General features: G+C 42.5%; 1 pseudogene; it reads right to left on the bottom strand.

Moving 5' to 3' along the window:
• The window catches only part of LOC104022056 (integrin alpha-1-like), a 59,548-nt pseudogene extending 40,135 nt beyond the window's left edge, over window positions 1-19,413 (bottom strand).
• Between the last annotated feature and the right edge of the window lie 3,148 nt (window positions 19,414-22,561).

Raw genomic sequence — 22,561 nt, forward strand, 5'->3', positions numbered from 1 at the left:
TTCTTTAATTGTCCCCAGTTCCTGTGAAAAAGTGTTGTAAGAGAGAACAGGCAAGTGAAGAACTGTTCTATTTTGGGACAAAACATTTTTGAGGGCAATTATTTATTGTTGTTCTATTAGTGAACACAGCCCCTTACTTGGAAAGCATATTCTTGCTTTATGTACTGGTTTGGGCTGGGATAGTTTTCTTCATAGTAGCTTGAATGGGGTTATGTTTTGGATTTGTGATGAAAATAGTGTTGATAACACACTGATGTTTTAGTTACTGCTGAGCAGTGCTTACACAGCATCAAGGCTTTTTCTGCTCCTCAGACTGCCCCACCAGCGAGTAGGTTGGAGGTGCACAAAAAGTTGGGAGGGGACACAGCTGGGACAGCTGACCCTACCTGACCAAACGGATATTCCATACCATATGACATCATGCTCAGCAATAAAACTGGGGGGGGGGGGGAGGTTGGCGGGGGGGCACTTCTCGGGCACTGCTCAGGCACTGGCTGGGCATCAGTCAGTTAGTGGTGAGTAATTGTTTTAATTTGCATCACTTGTATTTCTTGGGTTTTATTTTCCTCTCTCTTTGTTATTTTGTTTTCCTCTTTTCCTTACACTTTTTAAAAATTATTATTTCTTTTTAATTATTAAACTGTTTTTATCTCAAACCATGAGTTTCTTTCTCACTTTTACCCTTCCAATTCTTCCCCCATCCCACCTGGGGTGGGGGTGAGTGAGTGAGCAGTTGTGTGGTGCTTAGTTGCTGGCTAGGCTTAAACCACGATACTTCACCAATAAATTATTAAACTAATCTATTTGGTAAAAACAACAACAACAAAAAAAACAAAATTAAAGGAAAACCATTTAGTATATGGAAATGATATGCTAGGATTTCCACTACTGGGATGTGGAGGAAAATCAGAAATATTTTTGGTTGTACTTAAATCATGTTAAAGATAAAAGAAAAGCAGAGATGCCTTGGGAAGCACTAATGGATAATACACTTTAACATATGGAGAGCTTGCTAAAAATACCTGAATCAAAGCAAAAATGAATTAATTCTGGTACATTTTGTTTGCTCCCATGGACTCAGACAGAAACTACTTGTAAACTATTGCAAAGGTCTTTCTTCATCCTGAATCTTTTCAATACCTCTTTAATACACTTATATTTGTCCAGAGACAAAACTGATCATAAGATACAACATGACATGACTTACTAGTCCACTGATACAGTCTCTTTGGAGATATAATAAGGTAGAGGTCAAACACCTATAACTACCTATGTCATATATTAATAGAGAAATAAAACCCATCTGAAAAGTTTTGAATGCCATTCTAACATATCTTTAAAGCTGGAATTGAACATATCAAAGTACTGTGCTTTCTCTTTTGAAATTCTTCTACCACAGAAGGTTGCTCTGTCCTGGTTTCAGCTGGGATAGTTAGTTTTCTTCTTAGTAGCTGGTAGAGTGCTGTGGTTTGGATTTAGGATGAGAATAATGTTGATAACACACTGACGTTTTGGTTCTTGCTGTGCAGAGTTTACACTAGTCAAGGACTTTTCAGCTTCCCATGCTCTGCCAGGTGCACAAGAAGCTGGGAGGGGCACAGCCAGGACAGCTGACCCAGACTGGCCAAAGGGCTATTCCATACCATATGACATCATGCTCAGTATATAAAGCTGGGGGAAGAAGAAGGAAGGGGGGGGACATTGGGTGTGATGGCGTTTGTCTTCCCAAGTAACCATTACGCGTGATGGAGCCCTGCTTTCCTGAGGATGGCTGAACACCTGCCTGCCAATGGGAAGTAGTGAATGAATTCCTTGCTTTGCTTCCATGCGTGGCTTCTGCTTTACCCATTAAACTGTCTTTATCTCAACCCATGAGTTTTCTCACTTTTACTCTTCCGATTCTCTCCCCCGTCCCACCAGGGGGGAGTGAGCGAGCGGCTGTGTGGTGCTTAGTTGCTGGCTGGGGTTAAACCACGACAGTCCTTTTTGGCGCCCAATGTGGGGCCTCGAAGGATTCAAGATAACGACAGATTTAATTGGAATGAGCTAGGTCGAATTTATAGCTGTTAGTGCTGTTTAGGTATTCATCGGCAGGCTTCTGTGCTTGCCACAGGGCTTGCTTGCCTTACTGTATATTAGAGTCTATTGCTCGTTAGTGGCTGCTTTTTGCTTTTGCTGCTTGCTGAACTGCTGTACTGCTTATCATCTTACTGTGCTGTGCCTGGGAACATTTTGATAACTGCAATGGCCATGCACCTGGGCTGGCAGATGGCCAGGGCATCGCTGCTGTTTCTGTGCTGCTGTACTGACAGGCTGGAACTCCAGCGTGAACTCGAGTCGAAGGGACTGTGACCTGTGGATGAGTCCATGTGGGAGCAGGACACCCCGAAGCATCTGTGGACGTGGATAAGCCCATGCCAGAGCAGGTATGTCTGAAGCGTCTGTGGCCGTGGTTATGTCTGTGCCGCAGCAGGTATACCTCTTGAAGGGATAGTGGCCCAAGGATAAGTCCACGCTGGAGAAGGTACACCTCGAAGCATCTGTGGCTGTGGATAAGTCCATGCTGCAGCAGGTACACCTTGAGGCATCAGTGGCTGTGCATGAGGTCATGCTGGAGCACCTCAAAGCGTGTGGCCATGGGTAAGGCCGTGGTGGAGCAAGTTTACTTCTGAAGAGACTGTGGCTGCGGGCAAGGCCATGCTGGAGCAGGTATATCTCTGAAGGCATTGTGGCCCATGGAGAAGGCCATGCGGGAACAGGTGCACCTCTAAGTGACTGTGGCTGTGGATAAATCCATGCCGCAGCAGATATACCCCTGGAGAGACTGTGGCTCATAGACAAGGCTCCACTTGGAGCAGGTAAACCCCTAAGGGACTGCAGTCTGTGGATAAGTCCAAGCCGGAGCAGGGGCAAGGGGAGGAGTCCATTGCAGTGTTAAGCCCAATGGTCTGGTCCAAAGGGGCCAGGGGTGGAGATTGTAATGGAAATACCTTTAAATTGCTGTAACCCATGATCTGAGTTGCATGTTATGGGAATTACCATAGCAGGACCCACCTGAACCAATGGAGGAGAAGCCTTACAAGAAGCAGTGCAAGTGCAGCAGTGACCTGACCTGACCTGAGCTGGCTTTGGTGCCTGTCCTGGTTTCAGCTGGGATAGTGTTGATTTTTCTTCCTAATAGCTGGTATAGTGCTGTGTTTTGGATTTAGGATGAGAAGAATGTTGATAACAAACTGATGTTTTGGTTGTTGCTAAGCAGTGCTTACACTAGTCAAGGACTTTTCAGCTTCCCATGCTCTGCCAGGTGCACAAGAAGCTGGGAGGGGGCACAGGCAGGACAGCTGACCCAGACTGGCCAAAGGGCTATTCCATACCACATGATGTCATGCCCAGTATATAAACTGGGGGGAGTTGGCCAGGGGGCAGTGATCGCTGCTTGGGGACGTGCTGGGCATTGGTCGGCGCGTGGTGAGCAATTGTATAGTGTATCACTTGCTTTGTATATTATTATTGTATTATATTATTATTACTACTATTCTAATTCATTTTACTTCAATTATTAAACTGTTCTTATCTCAACCCACGAGTTTTCTGACTTTCACCCTTCCAATTCTCTCCCCCATCCCACTGGGGTGGGGGGAGTGAGCGAGCAGCTGTGTGGTGCTTAGTTGCTGGCTGGAGTTAAACCATGACAGTCCTTTTTGGTACCCAACATGGGGCTTGAAGAGTTTGAGATAATAACAGATTAACCAGAGTGTATTAAGGAATTTGTATCTGTTAACAGTTGCTGGTCATAATATTGATTCATCTGTTCTTGGTATTAGTCTACCTGATCTGCACCATGCTCTTGTTTTTGCAGTACGTGTTAAAGATTGGTGTTGGGTTTTGCAGTTCCCTGTGCTCTGCAGTGATTAGTGATGTTTTGCCTGGGAGATTTGTTATTAAAACACTGACCTTGAGTGTTATCTGGTATTTGGGTTCTGTAGCGAAGCCATTACTGTACTTTGGGTACCACCTCATGGAGACAATTAGCAATTACACCTCTTCCTCTGAGAGGTTTTTTATGGAGGAAATACAGAATGGCACCTTTGTTGTTTTCTTCTATGATGTTTCCTCCTTCATTGCAACAACTTTTCAGTATCTTGAACATCCTTGGGTAGTTAAGATATATCTACTGGTATTTCTTGGGAATATTGTTTCAGTTTTGTCTAAGAAGGTTAATAAGCAGCTTAAGAATATCATCCAGAGATCTCCTCCAAGGCTGGATAGTTATGGGTGGCAGGGTGTGTGGGAGAGCATGGGCAAGTACCTAGGACAGTGGGCCCCTCCAATGTTTTGGAACTTCACCCCTGAACAAGTGCAGAATCCTGAAAAACTAGTAAAGTATTTGGAAAAAGTATGCTGTCACCCTGGCAACTCCACAGAGACAAAGATCAATAAAACGTGCTGGGGCCTGGCCCATGCCTACCGAGCCCTATTCAACACTATTCAGAACCCGCAAGGGGAAGAGAAGGTCTCTGGATCTGAAGGACAAAACGACAGGCACTGCGGCTGCGCCAGCCCCCGCGACAGGCACTGCGGCTGAACCAGAGAACCAACCTGTGCCAGTATCAGTTGACCCTATACACAAGAAAAAATACACAAGAAAATCAATTCGTTTAGTAAGGGCTGATGATGAACCAGGGCCATCAAGAGAACAGGAGGAGGAAGAGGCAGGACCCACAAATGAGATGGTAACCACCCGATCCCTGTCCCTGAGTGAGCTGTGAGATATGTGAAAAGATTTCGGTCGTCGTCCAGGCGAGCACATCATCACCTGGCTGCTCCGATGCTGGGATAATGGGGCCAGTAGCCTGGAATTAGAGGGTAGGGAAGCCAAGCAGCTGGGATCCCTTTCTAGGGAAGGGGGCATTGACAAAGCAATTGGAAAAGGGGCAAAAGCCCTCAGCCTCTGGAGGCGACTCCTGTCAGGTGTGAAGGAAAGGTATCCCTTCAAGGAAGATGTTATATATGTCACGAGGGCAAGTGGACCACCATGGAGAGAGGTATCCAGTCCCTGGGGGAAATAGCTGTGCTGGAGGTGATTTATAATGACCTGGACAATGAGCAGTTATCCAAAGATCCAGATGAAGTCCAATGCACACAACCCATGTGGCGGAAGTTTGTATGGAGCACACTGTTATCGCATGTAAACTCATTGGCAATAATGACCTGGAAAGATGAAGCGGGACCAACAGTAGATGAAATGGCTGGCCAACTCCGACAATATGAGGAAAGTCTCTCTTCCTCCCTACAGGCCTGCGTCTCAGCTGTGGAGAAACTGTCCCAGAAGGTCCAGCAACTCGAAGAGGATATGTCCTATTCCTCACCTGCACGGACCAGTATCTCAGCCATTAGGAGTAAGCATCCCTCTGCACAAGAGATAAGATATAGTGGATACACACCATGGGCCACCCTGTGGTTTTATCTGCGTGACCACGGAGAGGACATGAGGAAGTGGGATGGAAAATCTACCTCGACCCTAGAGGCACGGGTACATGAGTCTCAAGGAAAACCGATCACAAAAGGGGGTTCTCCCAGGAAAATTGCTGCTCCAGTTTCCAGTGAGCAGAAGGGCTGATTTTGCTTCTGATCTTAATAAAGGGATTTTTGACTCGCATTTACAAGAAGTGGGTAACAAATGCTATGACCAGGACTAGAGGGGCCCTGCCTCCAGCCATGTGGAGGAAAGGGACAACCGGGTGTATTGGACTGTGTGGATTCGATGGCCTGGCACATCAGACCCACAGGAGTATAAGGCTTTAGTAGACACCGGTGCACAGTGTACCCTCATGCCATCAAGCTATAAAGAGGCAGAACCCATCTGTATTTCTGGAGTGACAGGGGGATCCCAACAGCTGACTGTATTGGAGGCTGAAGTGACCTTAACCAGGAAGGAGTGGCAGAAGCACCCCATTGTGACTGGCCCAGAGGCTCCGTGCATCCTTGGCATAGACTACCTCAGGAGAGGGTATTTCAAGGACCCAAAAGGGTACCGGTGGGATTTTGGCATAGCTGCCTTGGAGATGGAGGAAATTAAACAGCTGTCTACCCTGTCTGGTCTCTCTAAGGACCCTTCTCTTGTGGGGTTGCTGAAGGTCGAAGAACAACAGGTGCCAATTGCTACCACAATGGTGCACTGGCGGCAATATCGCACCAACAGAGACTCCCTGATTCCCATCCATAAGTTGATTCGTCGACTGGAGAGCCAAGGAGTGATCGGCAGGACTCGCTCACCTTTTAACAGTCCCCTATGGCCAGTGCAAAAGTCTAATGGAGAGTGGAGACTAACAGTAGACTATCGGGGCCTGAACGAAGTCACGCCACCACTGAGCGCTGCAGTGCCAAACATGCTAGAACTTCAATATGAATTGGAGTCAAAGGCAGCCAAGTGGTATGCCACCACTGACATCGATAATGCGTTTTTCTCAATCCCTTTGGCAGCAGACTGCAGGCCATGGTTTGCCTTCACTTGGAGGGGTGTCCAGTACACCTGGAATCGACTGTCCCAGGGGTGGAAACACAGCCCCACCATTTGCCATGGACTGATCCAGACTGCATTGGAACAGGGTGGGGCTCCGAAACACCTGCAATACATTGATGACATCATCATATGGGGCAACACAGCAGAAGAGGTTTTTGAGAAAGGGAAGAAAGTAGTCCAAATCCTTCTGGAGTCCAGCTTTGCCATAAAACAAAGGACCTGCACAGGAGATCCAGTTTTTAGGAATAAAATGGCAAGATGGACGTCATCAGATCCCAATGGATGTAATCAACAAAATAACAGCCATGTCTCCACCAACCAGCAAAAAGGAAGCACAAGCTTTCTTGGGCGTTGTGGGTTTTTGGAGAATGCATATTCCAAATTACAGTCTCATTGTAAGCCCTCTCTATCAAGTGACCAGGAAGAAGAACGATTTCAAATGGGGCCCTGAGCAACGACAAGCCTTTGAACAAATTAAACAGGAGATATAGTTCATGCAGTAGCCCTTGGGCCAGTCCGGGCAGGACAAGATGTAAAAAATGTGCTCTACACTGCAGCCAGGGAGAATGGCCCTACCTGGAGCCTCTGGCAGAAAGCACCGGGGGAGACTCGAGGTTGACCTCTAGGGTTTTGGAGTCAGGGATACAGAGGATCCGAGGCTGGCTATACTCCAACTGAAAAAGAGATATTGGCAGCATATGAAGGGGTTCGAGCCGCTTCGGAAGTGGTTGGTACTGAAGCACAGCTCCTCCTGGCAGCCCGACTGTCAGGGCTGGGCTGGATGTTCAAAGGGAGGATCCCCTGTACACATCATGCCACTGATGCTACATGGAGTAAGTGGGTCACACTGATCACACAACGGGCTCGAATAGGAAACCCTAGTCGCCCAGGAATCTTGGAAGTGATCATGGACTGGCCAGAAGGCAAAGATTTTGGAATATCGCCAGAGGAGGAGGTGACGCGTGCTGAGGAGGCCCCACTGTATAATAAACTACCAGAAAATGAGAAGCAATGTGCCCTGTTCACTGATGGGTCCTGTCGTCTTGTGGGGAAGCATCGGAGGTGGAAAGCTGCTGTATGGAATCCCGTACGACAAGTTGCAGAAACTGCTGAAGGAGAAGGTGAATCGAGTCAGTTTGCAGAGGTGAAAGCCATCCAGCTGGCTTTAGATATTGCTGAACGAGAAAAGTGGCCAATGCTCTATCTCTGTACTGACTCATGGATGGTGGCAAATGCCCTGTGGGGGTGGTTACAGCAATGGAAGCAGAGCAACTGGCAGCGCAGAAGCAAACCCACCTGGGCTGCCGCATTGTGGCAAGATATTGCTGCCCGGATAGAAAACCTGGTTGTAAAAGTACGTCACGTAGATGCTCACGTACCCAAAAGTCAAGCCACTGAAGAACATCAAAACAATCAGCAGGTGGATCAGGCTGCTAAGATTCAAGTGGCTCAGGTGGACCTGGACTGACAACAGAAGGGTGAATTATTCCTAGCTTGATGGGCCCATGACACCTCAGGCCATCAAGGAAGAGATGCAACCAATAGATGGGCTCGTGATTGAGGGGTGGACTTGACTATGGACACTATGGCACAGGTTATCCATGAATGCGAAACATGTGCTGCAATCAAGCAAGCCAAGCGGTTCAAGCCTCTCTGGTATGGAGGACGATGGCTGAAATATAAATATGGGGAGGCCTGGCAGATTGATTAGATCACACTCCCACAAACCCACCAAGGCAAGCGCCATGTGCTCACCATGGTGGAAGCAACCACCGGATGGATGGAAACATATCCTGTGCCCCATGCCACCGCTCGGAACACTATCCTGGGCCTTGAAAAGCAAGTCCTATGGTGACATGGCTCCCCAGAAAGAACTGAGTCAGACAACGGGACTCATTTCCAAAACAGCCTCATAGACACATGGGCCAAAGAGCATGGCATTGAGTGGGTATATCACATCCCCTATCATGCACCAGCCTCCGGGAAAATAGAACGATACAATGGACTGTAAAGACTACACTGAGAGCAATGGGTGGTGGGACACTCAAACACTGGGATACACAATTAGGAAAGGCCACCTGGTTAGTCAACACTAGGGGATCTGCCAGTCGATCTGGCCCTGCCCAATCAAAACTTTTATGTACCATAGAGGGGGATAAAGTCCCTGTAGTGCACATAAAAAATATGATGGGGAAGACAGTCTGGGTTACTCCCGCCTCAGGTAAAGGTAAACCCATTCGTGGGATTGCTTTTGCTCAGGGACCAGGGTGCACTTGGTGGGTGATGTGGGAGGATGGGGAAGTCCGATGTGTACCTCAAGGGGATTTTATTGTGGTTGAAAATAGCCAATGAACTGAATTGTATGATGTTTGTTGCTATATAATACTGGATGTCATCACTTCTATGGTTACTATGTGCCATATCAACAGTATACAGTAAGAATCACCCAAATTAATGAAGAATGAACTTTGAGGAAACCAAGCAAAGTGCAGCAGTGATGGAACCAGAACTGACTTCAGCATGGAACAATCCACCACCACACACCATCTCTCCTGCCCTGAAAGACTGTTATGATGGATGAAGCCCAAAGTGATGGACTAAATGAACTCAACAAACATTTTAAAGGGAAAGCCTATGGACTAAGGAAATTATATCTATGTGTGTGTGTATATCTAAATCTATATCTCTATATATATCTATATCTATCTCAAAAGACTGGAAAAGCAGTGGTGATTAATTAGAATGTATCGGAAAAGTGTATGACCTGGGCATGATGTTTATGGTATGGAATAAGGGGTGGATATTGTCCTGGTTTCAGCTGGGATAGTGTTAATTTTCTTCTTAGTAGCTGGTATAATGCTGTGTTTTGGATTTAGAATGAGAATAATGTTGATAACACACTGATGTTTTGGTTCTTGCTGAGTAGAGTTTACACTAGTCAAGGACTTTTCAGCTTCCCATGCTCTGCCAGGTGCACAAGACAGCTGACCCGAACTGGCTAAAGGGCTATTCCATACCATATGACATCATGCTCAGTATATAAGCTGGGAGAAGAAGAAGGAAGGGGGAGATGTTTGGCATGATGGCATTTGTCTTCCCAAGTAGCCGTTACGCGTGATGGAGCCCTGCTTTCCTGGGGATGGCTGAACACCTGCCTGCCAATGGGAAGTAGTGAATGAATTCCTTGCTTTGCTTTGCTTGTGTGCACAGCTTTTGCTTTACCTATTAGACTGTCTTTATCTCAACCCACGGGTTTTCTCCCTTTTACCCTTCCGATTCTCTCCCCCATCCCATTGGTGGGGGGGAGTGAGCAAGCGACTGTGTGGTGCTTAGTTGCTAGCTGGGGTTAAACCACGACATGCTCATATATAAAAGATTAAAAAACCCACACCCTCATGTTAAAAAGACAACTATCTCTACAAAAGTTAAAAAGGCAAAGAGAAACGTAAAAATGATCTTGCTTTGCAGTTACATTAAAATGTAGAATAAGGCAGGGAGAAATATTTTGGTCCTACTTGTACCATTTTTTCTCATTTAATTCCTTCTTCCATTTCTACTTCTCTTTCTTCACTTCCCCTTTACTTCTTTTATCCCTAAGCTCAGGATATGCAGCTTAACCATCAGTACCATGTTGTGGATTTTTTTGAGAATGGAAAGAGGAAGGGAAGGAAGTACTTCTGAAAAAATTATACCATAAACTTTGGCTTTTGCATCTGAATCTTCTGCCTTTCAAATTTGCCAAACATGGAACACTGAGGAATTTCTCTTCTGATTTACCACAAATCTAATGACTGTTGTTCATGGAGGGGGTAAGCAAGAGTGGAAAAAAAATAAAAATAAAAAAATCTCCCAAGCCTCTAATCAAAACATGGTTTTTAACAAGTCATACCCAAGCCGCTAAGGAGTTATTCTGTAATCGCCTTATTCCTTTCCCGTACAAGAAGAAAACAATCGGAAGTCAGTGAAAATCTACCAATTTCAACATGCTCAAAAATACACAGAAGATGAACATGGAAAAATCAATTTAAACAGACAGAAAGTAAACTGTTCCTTTCTATTCTGCGCTCCCAGAGGAGATAGGAGAAACAAGCCTGCTCTGTTGTTTCTCCTCTTCCCCATTCAACAGTCATTTAAACACAGTTTCTGAGAAAGGAGACAGTGTGGGTAGAAGAGACAGTATACGTTTCTTACTACCTTTAGCAATGCCAGGGTTCTCAAACAGGTTGCTCAGAGGAAAGGAGATGGATGGGATATATTCTGGGGAGTGGGGGGAAAGGTAAGAAGTCCCAAGAAAATTCCATCTAACTTTTGCCTTCCATTTCCAGTTTTTCAGTCTTTCTCTCCCTTTTCCCATTCTTATTTCCCTCTCAAATGTTTCTGCTCTTTAGCAACCAGAAGCTGATGTTCTTGAATGAATAAGTGCATGTGTGAGAAGCGGGGCAGCTATGCCAAATTGTGGAAAGAATGGGTTTTGTAGGTGGAGATGGCTGGCTGCTGGAGTGCTGGCAAACAAGCGGACCTTTTGTGCACAACCCACACTGACAAGGCAGGATTCAAAAAACAAACATGAGAGGTGTGGCAATGTAAAAATTTAGGAATTGCAGGGTGAGGAAGAGGAGTGAGGGTGCAGTAGAGTTGATTGCCCTGTTTACTATTCCCATGAAGCCCTTTGGGCAGAAGGCAGTGATGATTTCCATGCAGCCATTGCCCTGTACTAGGAAGTTCAACTTTCAGTATTTTCCCAAGATGCCACGTGTTTGACTAATCACCAGCTTAAGGAACTGGGAAGACTCTTCTTCTCCCCCCCCCCCCCCCCCCCCCGTTAAATTTGATGAAGTGTTTTTCCTTCTTCCTCACAATATCTGGAAAAACAGCGTGTTTAAAAATAACAGGACACGATTGTAAAGTTGACAGTTTATAAGTAATAATTTTATCAGCCAGTGTTCACTACAGACAACAGGGGAGTTGGGTGGTAACTCAGAAAACCCCAATTAACTTGGAAAATGACAGGGATACTCTCTGCAGACAGGTATCCTTTACACCTACTCACAGTCTCCTTTGTGAAGGCAGTCTGACACAATTCAGGCATGAGCTGAATGTTAGGAGCTAACCTGAAGTAGCAAAAAACATAAGTATTGGCCTGCAGCATGTCAAATATCATACAGGATCCCAGAAAATCCTTGATTTTGGGAGGGAGGAAGGGAGAAGTGAAAGGAAGACCCTGTTTCTTCTGTTGCTGTTAATAAAGCTGTCTGTGTTAAAACATATCCCAACATCTGTGTTTCCCCCTTCCCTGATTTCTGCTCAAATTGCTATTTACATACTCTGTTCAACAGACTGTGAAACATGGTTAGGCATTGGAACAGACTGCCCAGGGAAGTGGTACAATCACAGTCCCTGGAAGTATTCAAAAAACGTGTGGATGTAGTGCTTAGGGACATGGTTTAGAGGTGGACCTGGCAGTTAGGTTAACAGGTTGGACTCAATGATCTCAGAGGTCCTTTCCAACCTTAACGATTCTATGATTCTATGTGCCAGATCCTCAGCTGGGGTAATTCGCTGTAGCTGCATTAATTCTGGTGGAACTGCGCTGATTTATAGCAGCTGGGAATTTGGCCCTTTCCATTTTTCATATAAATGCAGTGTCTACCATTAATAACATGCAGCTTAACAGCCACTCGTTAATTATGATTTCAAATGTTTAAGAGCTGTATGTTCAGTGCTCCGTGGTACAAAATTTTGAACAGTGCTCCAAAAAGCTTATAATCAAAGGCTGTCTGAACCATTTATGTGCGCCTCAGAGGAGCAGAAATGACCTTTGTGCTATGAAGTACAAAAGACAACAAGAAGTGGTTGTGGAAAGGAAGGAAAGTGGCATAGGACAATGTTCAAACAGCCTCACTTAATGCACTTAACTTTTGTCTCTAGGTTAGAAAGTCAGTTTCTCCAGAATGCCTGAGCAGTGGGGGAGGGAGAGCCTCCCTGACATAGCTACTTGGCAGCAGACACTGACTTAGTTGTGGTTTCAGCTATTTTGCTTTAGTACCCCATTGCCATAAGTTCTTCATAGATGATACTCTCATCCCATTTCCTGTAAATCCTTTTTTTCCTCACAAATTAAACAACAATAAAATATCTAGCACGTTACCTATGTTTGCTGAGGACCTATATCCATGTTTTTCAGGAGGCTGTTTAGGAAGGCTGTGACACTCTCCCATGGATAAATGCTGTTGGACCTGTCAAGGACTATGATGATGTCCAACTGGGTTTTACACTCTGCAACACAAATTGCCACATAAGAATTGATACTAACAAGGATCAAATATATCTCACAGCTCCAGTTACTTTTGTGATTAGTAACAACAAACACATATCCTTCTACAGTGGGGCTGAACTGACATGTTTGATGCAAACTGTCATTCATCAACTTTTGCATTATATTTTATGTGGTTTGGTGTTCCCTTTATCGGCAAGGCACTTTCTTGTAAGCAGAAACTTAAGAATGGGATTAGAGGATCACATAACTGGAGTATTTGTCAATGTCAATCTGCTCCTCTTTGATTTTCCAAAGGACCAGGTCTTTAAGATTTTTATCTATATTACTAAATTGGGTTTGTATTAGGTCTTAACGTGCCATCATTATTTTAAAAGTCTTTTGTCCGTAAGTAAAAAACATAAGCAACTATTTTTAGCAATTGTGTTTAGATGTTACATAGCCCTCTAATGATTATTTATACTGAGATAAATTCCAAAAGTAGCAAAAATTTAGGTCATATACGGACAATAAAAACATTTACTTAACTTGATAATGCTGACAGCTAAGGAAAGCAGTTCGTACTTTCTGGTATGCCTGTGGATACACATTTGTCTTGTTTGGCACTTTGTATTTTCAGACACACACAAGAATTCCTGTGGCATGCATACCTTGCACAGATGGAGCAATCGCCTCAACAGTTTCAAAAGTGGAGCTGACATTAGAGCAAACTCCAGTTGTGTAATGCAAATGCCCACATTTATAAGCATAAAGTGGTCCACATGCCTTTAACAGATGAAAAAGGTTGAAGTGTTTGGTACGGTACCTGAGGAAAATACAGACTCCTTTTAAAATTGGCAAAAAGTCCTTTCTTACCAGAAAGCCTCCTTTCAGGTTAGTCACTAAGGTTGTTCCAAGAGTCATGTTTTCTTTTACTTCCATGATGTCAGGAACTGAAGTAGCAGCTATAAATAGATTAAAATGTTAAATATTTGGGAATGTGAAAACAAAATGTTAAAGTATATATCCCCTAGCATAGAGCTTCCAGCTACTAAAATAAAACCCAGACTGACACTGGTTCCATCAAATATTTTAGCACCCTTCCTGCTCCTTCTTCAATTGCAACAAAGAAGAAAAAATTCCGAGACTGGCTTTTATCCCAGAAAATTTGTCTGGGTTGCTGTCTTAAATAGTTTTCTTGAACCGCAAAAAAAGAAGGAAAAAAACCCAAACAACCCCAAAAAACAGCACAACGAAAGCAATAGATTACTGTTGTCCTATTATTACTATTACTACTATTATTATTACTATTACTACTATTCTATTTCATTTTACTTCAATTATTAAACTGTTCTTATCTCAACCCATGAGTTTTCTGACTTTCACCCTTCCAATTCTCTCCCCCATCCCACTGGGGTGGGGGGATTGAGCGAGCAGCTATGTGGTGCTTAGTTGCCGGCTGGGGTTAAACCATGACAACTGTTCACACAGTTTTGTTAATTAGAACACAAAAACATTCATTTTTTTCACCCTGTCCTGCCATAAATGAATGACAGCTTTTATGTTTGTTACTGTATCATTACTGACATTTAGGTTTTCAAGGGAAAAGAGGAGATGATTAAAAAAAATACCATGACAGGTGTATTTAGTGAAATTCATATTAACAGGAAGTCTCTTCCTGTCTACATTGCATATCTCTTGACACAAGCAAGAAAATTATTAATATTTACCTATACTGTATTAAGGTGCTTCAGCCTGGTTCTGGCTAGTTATGTTCTCATCAAAAGCCTACTCATGGCATTATGAAGGCTCTCATTGGCTTCAGAGAGCTTTGGAAAGGGTAACCCATGAATCTATGCTCCATGGCCTTTCTGGCTCCATGGCCAGGACTACCAACCAGAGTCAATTAATGCCAGTCATAATAATGTTTTGATAACACAGCCAAATGCCCATTCTAAAATTATCAGCACATTTTCCATAGGAGAATAAGAGGCTTTAAAAGAAAATTATTTTTGATGTTAAAAACTTCCTTCACGTTTAGGTCTGGAATCCTAAGTACATTTTCTCTACAGAAACAATTCTAATGCATATTTATTAGCTAAAAATCTCCTTTATTTTCTTCCATACCTGGTAAGTTCAGTTTTATGCAGGGTGATTGGTTATTCTTTCCTACAAGGCATTTGTATACATCTCCTGTTCTTTTCTCAGGTTGGCCAACTAATGGTGAACCAATAAGAACCCTTCAAATGAAATATGTTAGCTGAAATTTCTTCTTTCTTAAACAGCATGAAAGTCAGCAAATAAAAATTACAGAGAGAGCAGCTGCAGCAAGCTCTGCACAGAGTACAGGATGGAGAACAAGAAAAGTATCTACTATTCTAGTTCAGATACAAGGAAAAGCAGCCATTCTGTCTCCTCTTTAATAAAGGACAGAGAAAGGAAATGTGCCTATATACCAAATTACACAATAGAATAATGTTAAAAAAATTCCAGTGGAAAATATAAGCAGCATTGGTGGGTGGATGACAAGTATTACAAGTAATACATAAGGAAATATCTGTTTTGGTTAATATCTCCTTGATTTTAATATATTTTAGAAGAAAATGTATTTTCAATTCTGAGACCCCAAATGCCAAAGGAGAGGCTCACAGGCACCCAGAAGAAGAATTCAGTCTTAAGTAACGTGAGCCAGAAATGTAAAATACATAATTTTTCCTCTCATTAATGAAAAATAATGTCATTAACAGGGTTAATTATTAAAAGCAACTTCAATTTTTTTAAATTTTAAGGCTTTTTATCCTGTGCACTCCCCCTCCAAATTTGGCACGATCAAAAATCACTATTCTCATATAGTACTTTGTAAGCACCACAAGTTAGCATCCACTCCTAAATCCAGTTTTCTGCAGGAAATGCTGTTTAGAGACGGACACTGTTTTTGTTCTCAAATCTTCATTAGCTACACTAAATAGCCCAGCATTACCCAGCAGATAACAACTGGCTCCATTAAATGTGTAAGGAAGAACTTGGATTAAATTAGAATTCACAGTACACACTGGAAATCGAAATCCTGCCATTAAGAGTAATAGTTCGGTAAGATTTGCTCCTGGACACTTAGGTGATTGTGAAGAGTTATTGAGAGAACCATTTCTATATCTTTAATCATAAATTAATGAGTCTAGGCAGAAGATATTTGAATAGAATGACATAATAGGTAAAATGTAGCCTACAGATTAAAAAGAGACAGAAAGAAGAATTTAAACCCAGTACACAATCTAGCTTTTAAAAAAACATACTGGAACAGCTCAGTGTGGGCAGCAACTGCATCCGCACCACCCTCACCCTCTGTGTTGAGGCCATCGACTTTGACTCACAGGCCTGCCAGCTGCGGGTCAAAGGCACCAATGTCCAGGAGAATGAGTACGTCAAGACGGAGGCCTACCACGCCATCAAGCTGGAGCCCAACCGGCAGTTCATGCTGGCAAAGAAGTAGTGGGACAGTGTGGTGCTGGAGCGCATTGAGCAGGCCTGCAGCCTAGCCTGGAGTACCTGGTCACTCCCAGTGTGACCCTGTACCTGTGCCAAGGTGGAGGTGAACATCCCCCACAAGTGGAAAGGGAGCTGCACTCAGCACGACCTGGCCCTGGAGAGGTTTTACGAGCAGATGGTGCAAGCAATCCAGTCGTATATCAACTTTGAGGTGGTGAAGCGTGTACTGGTGGCTAGCCCAGGCTTTGCGCAGGAGCAGTTTTGTGACTACATGTTCCAGTAGGCAGTCAAGATCGCCAACAAGTTTCTGCTGGAGAACAGGCCCAAGTTCCTACATGTAAGGAGCTAAACTGTCTCCAGAGTGGGTAAAAAAGATGCTTAAGAGCTGTCTGTGGTAACAGAAATTAATTATAAGGGTGATGGGAAATAACTCACTTATTAGAAAAAATAAATTTCTGTCTGAATATAATAAGGAAATTACAAGGTAGTTATTGAAGATACAGGGATGGTTCTTTCCTAGGGTACCTTAATGTGGAGTAGAGAAAGTATTAAATATTTTAAACTCCCTATAAGTACACATTTAATCTTCAGTTAAGAGTGAAGTACAAGTTGGAAATTAGTTTAACTGTAGTGTTAATCTGCCATACTGTATAGCATGCATGTTTAATAACAGCTTTCTAAAGCTTTTTAGAGAAGAAAAAAAGTACCTGGATATGATATAGGTTAGTTAATGTTGAAAGGGTTAAAGCCAAGATATAGACAAAGCCACTGCATCAAAATGCCTCCTGAAAGAATTAAAGCCTAGGGGCAAGGAGGACATTTTAAATATCTTAGTCACTTAACTAAACAAAAGAAAGGCCTTTGTGATTTAGGGAGTAGTTAGAATGGCTGTAAGATAAGGGGGCTCCGGGATAATCCCATCTCAGACAACTGGGCCTTGGGAGAACAAATGCACGGAAGATAGGAGGTCACAAAAGAATGATGACAGCCTTGAAGGACACCGTTTACGTGATCCTAGGACTGAATTTGCACAGAAGCAAAGGTCAATCAGCGAACACAGTGAAGAAGACTACGAGCCTTCATCTGAAGACCCCCAAAGACCCCTTGAAGACCACCACGGGAGACGACTGTGCATGCGGATCGGACATTTGCATATGTTAATAAGTTCCAGGAAATCTCACGGAAATCCTGTGAGTATGTAGGATTTTATAGTATATAATCTCTGAAAGTCCACCAAATCGGTGGAGCACTTATGGTGGAGAATCCCCAGTGCTGCCCAGCGCTGCAATAAAGGATACCTGCTTAATAGTAACTTCGTTGCTATTGAGTTTCATTTCAGGGACTCTCTGAATACTCGGTTTCTCCCTTGGGGAGATTCAGACTGTGAGGAGAAGCATCTGTGAATTTTTGTATCACAACCTACAGATTTCCTGCTCTGTATGTCGCTATGCTGAAAGCAACTTGAAAGCTTGAGAATTTAACAGCAGCTCTGGAGTTTAATTTCAGAGATGTTCAGACCTATCACACTGGTTTAGATTCCTGTCTTCCTTCAGCTACTGGAAGAGTCACCTTTCTGGCTCATATTATATTTTGCTCTTGAAAGGTTTCAGGACAGTTTACAACAATATAGCTTACTTTGCAAAACCCCAGCTCCTTGAATGAATAGCATTTCCTGAAAGTCTAAATTAGCTCAAAGAAGGTCAGTATTAGTCTCCCATGACCCTCAAGCAGGTATATATTTAAACATCCTACAGTCTGGGCAATCAAGAGCTAGCATTTTCAAAAGTGGGCTCTGAAATTTCATTTCAGTGAACGTCCTCTATGGCTAATAGTGAACACAGAGTTGCAGTGGTGGACAGACTATCAATCAGAGCCACACAGCCCTGGTGCTTGCAGGGGAGATTGTTCAGGCACTGCAGAACAGCCTGACCTGGCTGTCAAGCAGTCACATGCCCATTGTCCCAGGCTGCCAGTAGGAGTCCCTGGGGTTAACAGAGAATGTCAAATTACTGGCAAAGCTCTTGGAAAAACAGAGAAATCTGCAAAGAACAATGGAGATCTCATGATTCCCAAACCTTTTACCATTCAGTCATTATTTCAGTTCTCCAGCCCAGTGATTAGCCTGTGAAGTTTGTTCTTACGAGGGAAAAGCATAAGCAGGTGTTTATCAAAAGATATGAGAAGCAACGATATCGGTAAGCACATCAAAATGCAACTTCTAATTCAGGAGAACAACAAGAAGGAAAAGGCATGTTAAGAAGGCTGCTCCAAGTCCCAAATGCGAATATATTACCAATTTCAAGACATAATTAGCCCTTCAAAAGGGAAGGCGGAGTACTGTATTAATAAATATTTTGACAGAGAAATCTTCCCACCAGTTAAAAAACTCAGTTCAGACATCCTCTGACAAAAATCTTTAGGGTGGAAAGAAAAATACAGATTAGCTAGGCAAAACAGGAGCAATTTCACTGGCAATACAACATAAGGAAAAGATAAATAATGATTTTTATTCAGTAAATGGAAAAAAGAGGGCTCAGGCATAACATAAAATTTTCTCAGCTCCAGCAAGGAGAGAATTTACCCACTTTGTGAACTCATTTATGTCTTTGATGAAAAAAAAGTAGATATAAATTTGGATGTTTCAGTCTCCCAATCTTTCCAGGTTTCTTCAGGACTATGCATTAGTCCATAGAAATATGACTAAGACTGACAGAATCTGACCCTTACTTATGGGACATACTTACAAATAATAGTATAGCACCTGAGTCACTGAATATCTGATAATTTGGAGTTTACTATTAAGAAAAACAAAACAGATGATTACCATTTTCCTTCCTCATATTCATACTGTTGAGCCGTGTACCCGAACATGTCTTCCAGAGGCCCACTGAAGGTCACTGCATTTTTCACATCAACGTTGGAAGAGCCAATGAGGTTGTTAAGCCCCGGTCTGATTGTCAGGCTCGGGGAAGGTTTGTAACGATCCCAAGGGCGAAATTAAGACACGAGGTCATATGCCGCCAATCAGACGTTTTATTGGGTAGATATAAAAGAGTAAAGCGATAGGAAAGGCAGGAAATATTAGGAGGAAATTAAGCAAGCATTCAGAGAGATAAACAAAGGATAGTCACCACCATGGATCCAGCGGCATCCCGTTGGTCCTGTCTTCAGTTTTTCGGTGGTGGATGGCCACACTCAGGTTTCGTTGTGCCGTCTTTTATCTGGTGTTGGAGAGGGAGTTTGCCCTCTCGTTTCTGTTTGGTTACCCAGGGCAACATCACGTACCCAACACATGCACATCTACTGGTGGGGCAAGCAGCCGGACCGGATACCAGTTGGTGTCCTATTCTTGGTGGTGCCTGATAAGCCAAAGAATGGCCTGCTGCTTCAGCAAGTTTGCACAAGTTTCCTTGCCAGATGGTGGTACTTGATAAGCCAAAGAGTGGTCTGCCCTCGGGTCTTGTCAGACAAGAGAGTGGTCTACTGTCCGGTCTTATCAGATAAACACACACAAGCAAGCTTTGAGACAATTGTTCTTAACGCTTCAGTCTCTTACAGAGGTGAAAGAAAGCTTTAAAAAAAAAAAAAAAGGTAGTATGTAGCAATACACACAAACCCCAAGACTTTTAAGAAATCAAGGTTCAATTATGACTTACTGAGGGTACAAGTTGAAAATGGAATTTTGGGCATATTTATCACAGCTGGTAAGAGATTTAAAACATACTTCCTCACACATACATACGCAGCTATAATCAGAGATGTCAGCAACTGGACTTCTGTATCCAAAACCTATTTTGCGAAGTCCATCAGTCATTTGTAAATCACATTTCCAAAAACATTATGTAAATATTATTACCTTTAATAGTAAATAAAATGACAGGTGGTTTTACTCCCTTTAGCTCCATGCATTTCTAATGTAAGAAATTTACACAAAATATTCCTTCCCTCATTCAGGGTAGTAGTTCTCAAGTTTTCATAAATTTAAGAATTAACTGATTTTCAACTAGCTGCAGAAGGAAAACAAAGAAGAAAATGAGGGAAGCTTTCAGATGTATTTAATTTTAATCTACATTAGAGAAAAAAAAACCCAAATAGTTTTCTCTTAATTCTGTTCTAGAGTGCCTGTAAAACTTTCCTATTTGGAAAAGAACAGAATAAATTTTTAATACAACCAGATGTTATCTCAGAAGTACCTGTATGAGACTATTTGCAGAAATCCAACATTTACCCACTTAGGAAAAGTTGCTCTACAATGGTGGTATTGGACTGTGATGAGATCAGTCATGAGAGCAGATGCTTCTTCAGACTGATTTCCCATACACAAATACTCAGTGATCATCATCAGGGAAAATACTGTAAAAATGTGATTGTGTAGCAAATTTCAGAAAGATGAGGTATATAGGGTGAAAATTCCAGCTTGAAGCAATAATCATATCCCACTGTGAGGCTCATTAAGAAGCCAAAATTACTATTTATACATACAAATAAGGCTATTTATCTTTTCTTTATTTTTTATTTCTTGCAGTGATCTCTTCCATTCTTGTCCTGTTGAAGTCAATTTCAAAAGCAACCACTGACTCCCCTGCTGCAGAGCTGTGTATTTAATACACAAGAGCCAAAAATAAGTTGAATTTGTAGATCAAGACTAGTTAAAAAACACAATTATACACAACTTCCATTTCAAAGAAGCATTTCATGATCATTTGCTGGCATTTAACAGCTACATAAAAATACCCAAATCCATAATACTTGCTGCATGTCAAAGCATCTAAATAATGTCATTACTAAAATATGTTATTCACCATTGAGACGATGATATTTTCATATAAAGCTTGTTACTATAATTAAGCTTCCAAGCTGTCAATGCTAATCTCTCTCAGCATCTTATTTCCTGCTTAATGCAGTAAAATTATCACAAAAGACTATCACTTAGTAGGTATTTCCAGTTTCACTGGACAGCAAAAAGGGAAAAGTTTCATTTGTGTTGTTTTAGTTTTTCTTTCTCCAGTCAGAGTCAGGAAATACAAAGAAGTGAACAAATTAAAACAGAGTTTACTTTTATTCTTCAGAAAAGATTCATTGCAAGTGATAAGAAAAACTTCATGGCTGACAGTCTGAAGGGGAGGGGAGGGGAGGACGACACATATTGGGTGTGATGGCGTTTGTCTTCCCAAGTAACCTTTACGCGTGATGGAGCCCTGCTTTCCTGGGGATGGGCTGAACACCTGCCTGCCCATGGGGAGTAGCAAATTAATTCCTTGTTTTGCTTTGTTTGCGTGCACGGTTTTTGCTGGTTTTTGCTTTGCCTATTTAACTGTTTTATTTTACTTCAATTATTAAACTGTTCTTATCTCAACCCACGAGTTTTCTCCCTTTTACCCTTCTGATTCTCTCCCCCATCCCACCGTGGGGGAGTGAGCGAGCAGCTGTGTGGTGCTTAGTTGCCGGCTGGGGTTAAACCACGACAGCCTGTTCATGTGTAATAGGTGTTTTTCTTCCCCTACTCTCGGTTATCAAAGCATAATTAAAAATCAACAAAGTCTCGCTTTTAAAACTTCAGTAAAATTATCATTAGTTCAAATCTTTTTTGTTAAATTTCAGAGTAAAAATAATTGCTGCTATTATTTTTGATACTACGTGTGGGATTCAGGCCATGTCATTTGGATTCCCTATCTACCTCCTAGACAATGAAACCGTTCTAATGAGATCACCTGCTAAAGCGTCTAAGTTCCTTATTTAGTCAAAGCAGCAAGGTAGATGCAAAATCCAACCATGTCAACTTGCTTCAAAGATCTCCAGAAGTCTGTTCACTTTAACCACTGAATAAGATGGACAGAATGTCCTTCTAGAGGTCTTCAGAGGCATGTCTTTTTTCCCCTTGCTCACCTTATGATGATATTTAAAACATATTTTGAGATGAACTATTAAAGGCCACAGATTCCAGCTCACCTCTTCAAGTTTATCTTCTCCTAAAGGTTACACGTGCACTCTGTGCTCTATACACTCCATCATGATACCCTCCAACATCATTCCATCGTCTGCTGACAAGCAAGGAATTTCTTCACAACGATGCAGTAATAACAACTACTGTGATTTTTACTATGTATTCACTATACTAAATGGTCATGAAGTTTCCTGAATTTGTTAAGCAATATACTCAAATCTCAGTTTTAAAGAATTCTAATCCTTATAGCTATAACAGAATGTTTGAAAATGTGAAATGCTAAAACAATCAAACCAGAAGACAAATAAAAAATGCCAACTATTTCCTACTAACCCTCCAACTCCTCGTGCTTCTG

This window comes from Nipponia nippon, unplaced genomic scaffold, assembly GCF_047370975.1.
Source record: "Nipponia nippon isolate SJK-2023a ecotype South Korea unplaced genomic scaffold, ASM4737097v1 scaffold_22, whole genome shotgun sequence".
Classification (NCBI taxonomy): domain Eukaryota; kingdom Metazoa; phylum Chordata; class Aves; order Pelecaniformes; family Threskiornithidae; genus Nipponia; species Nipponia nippon.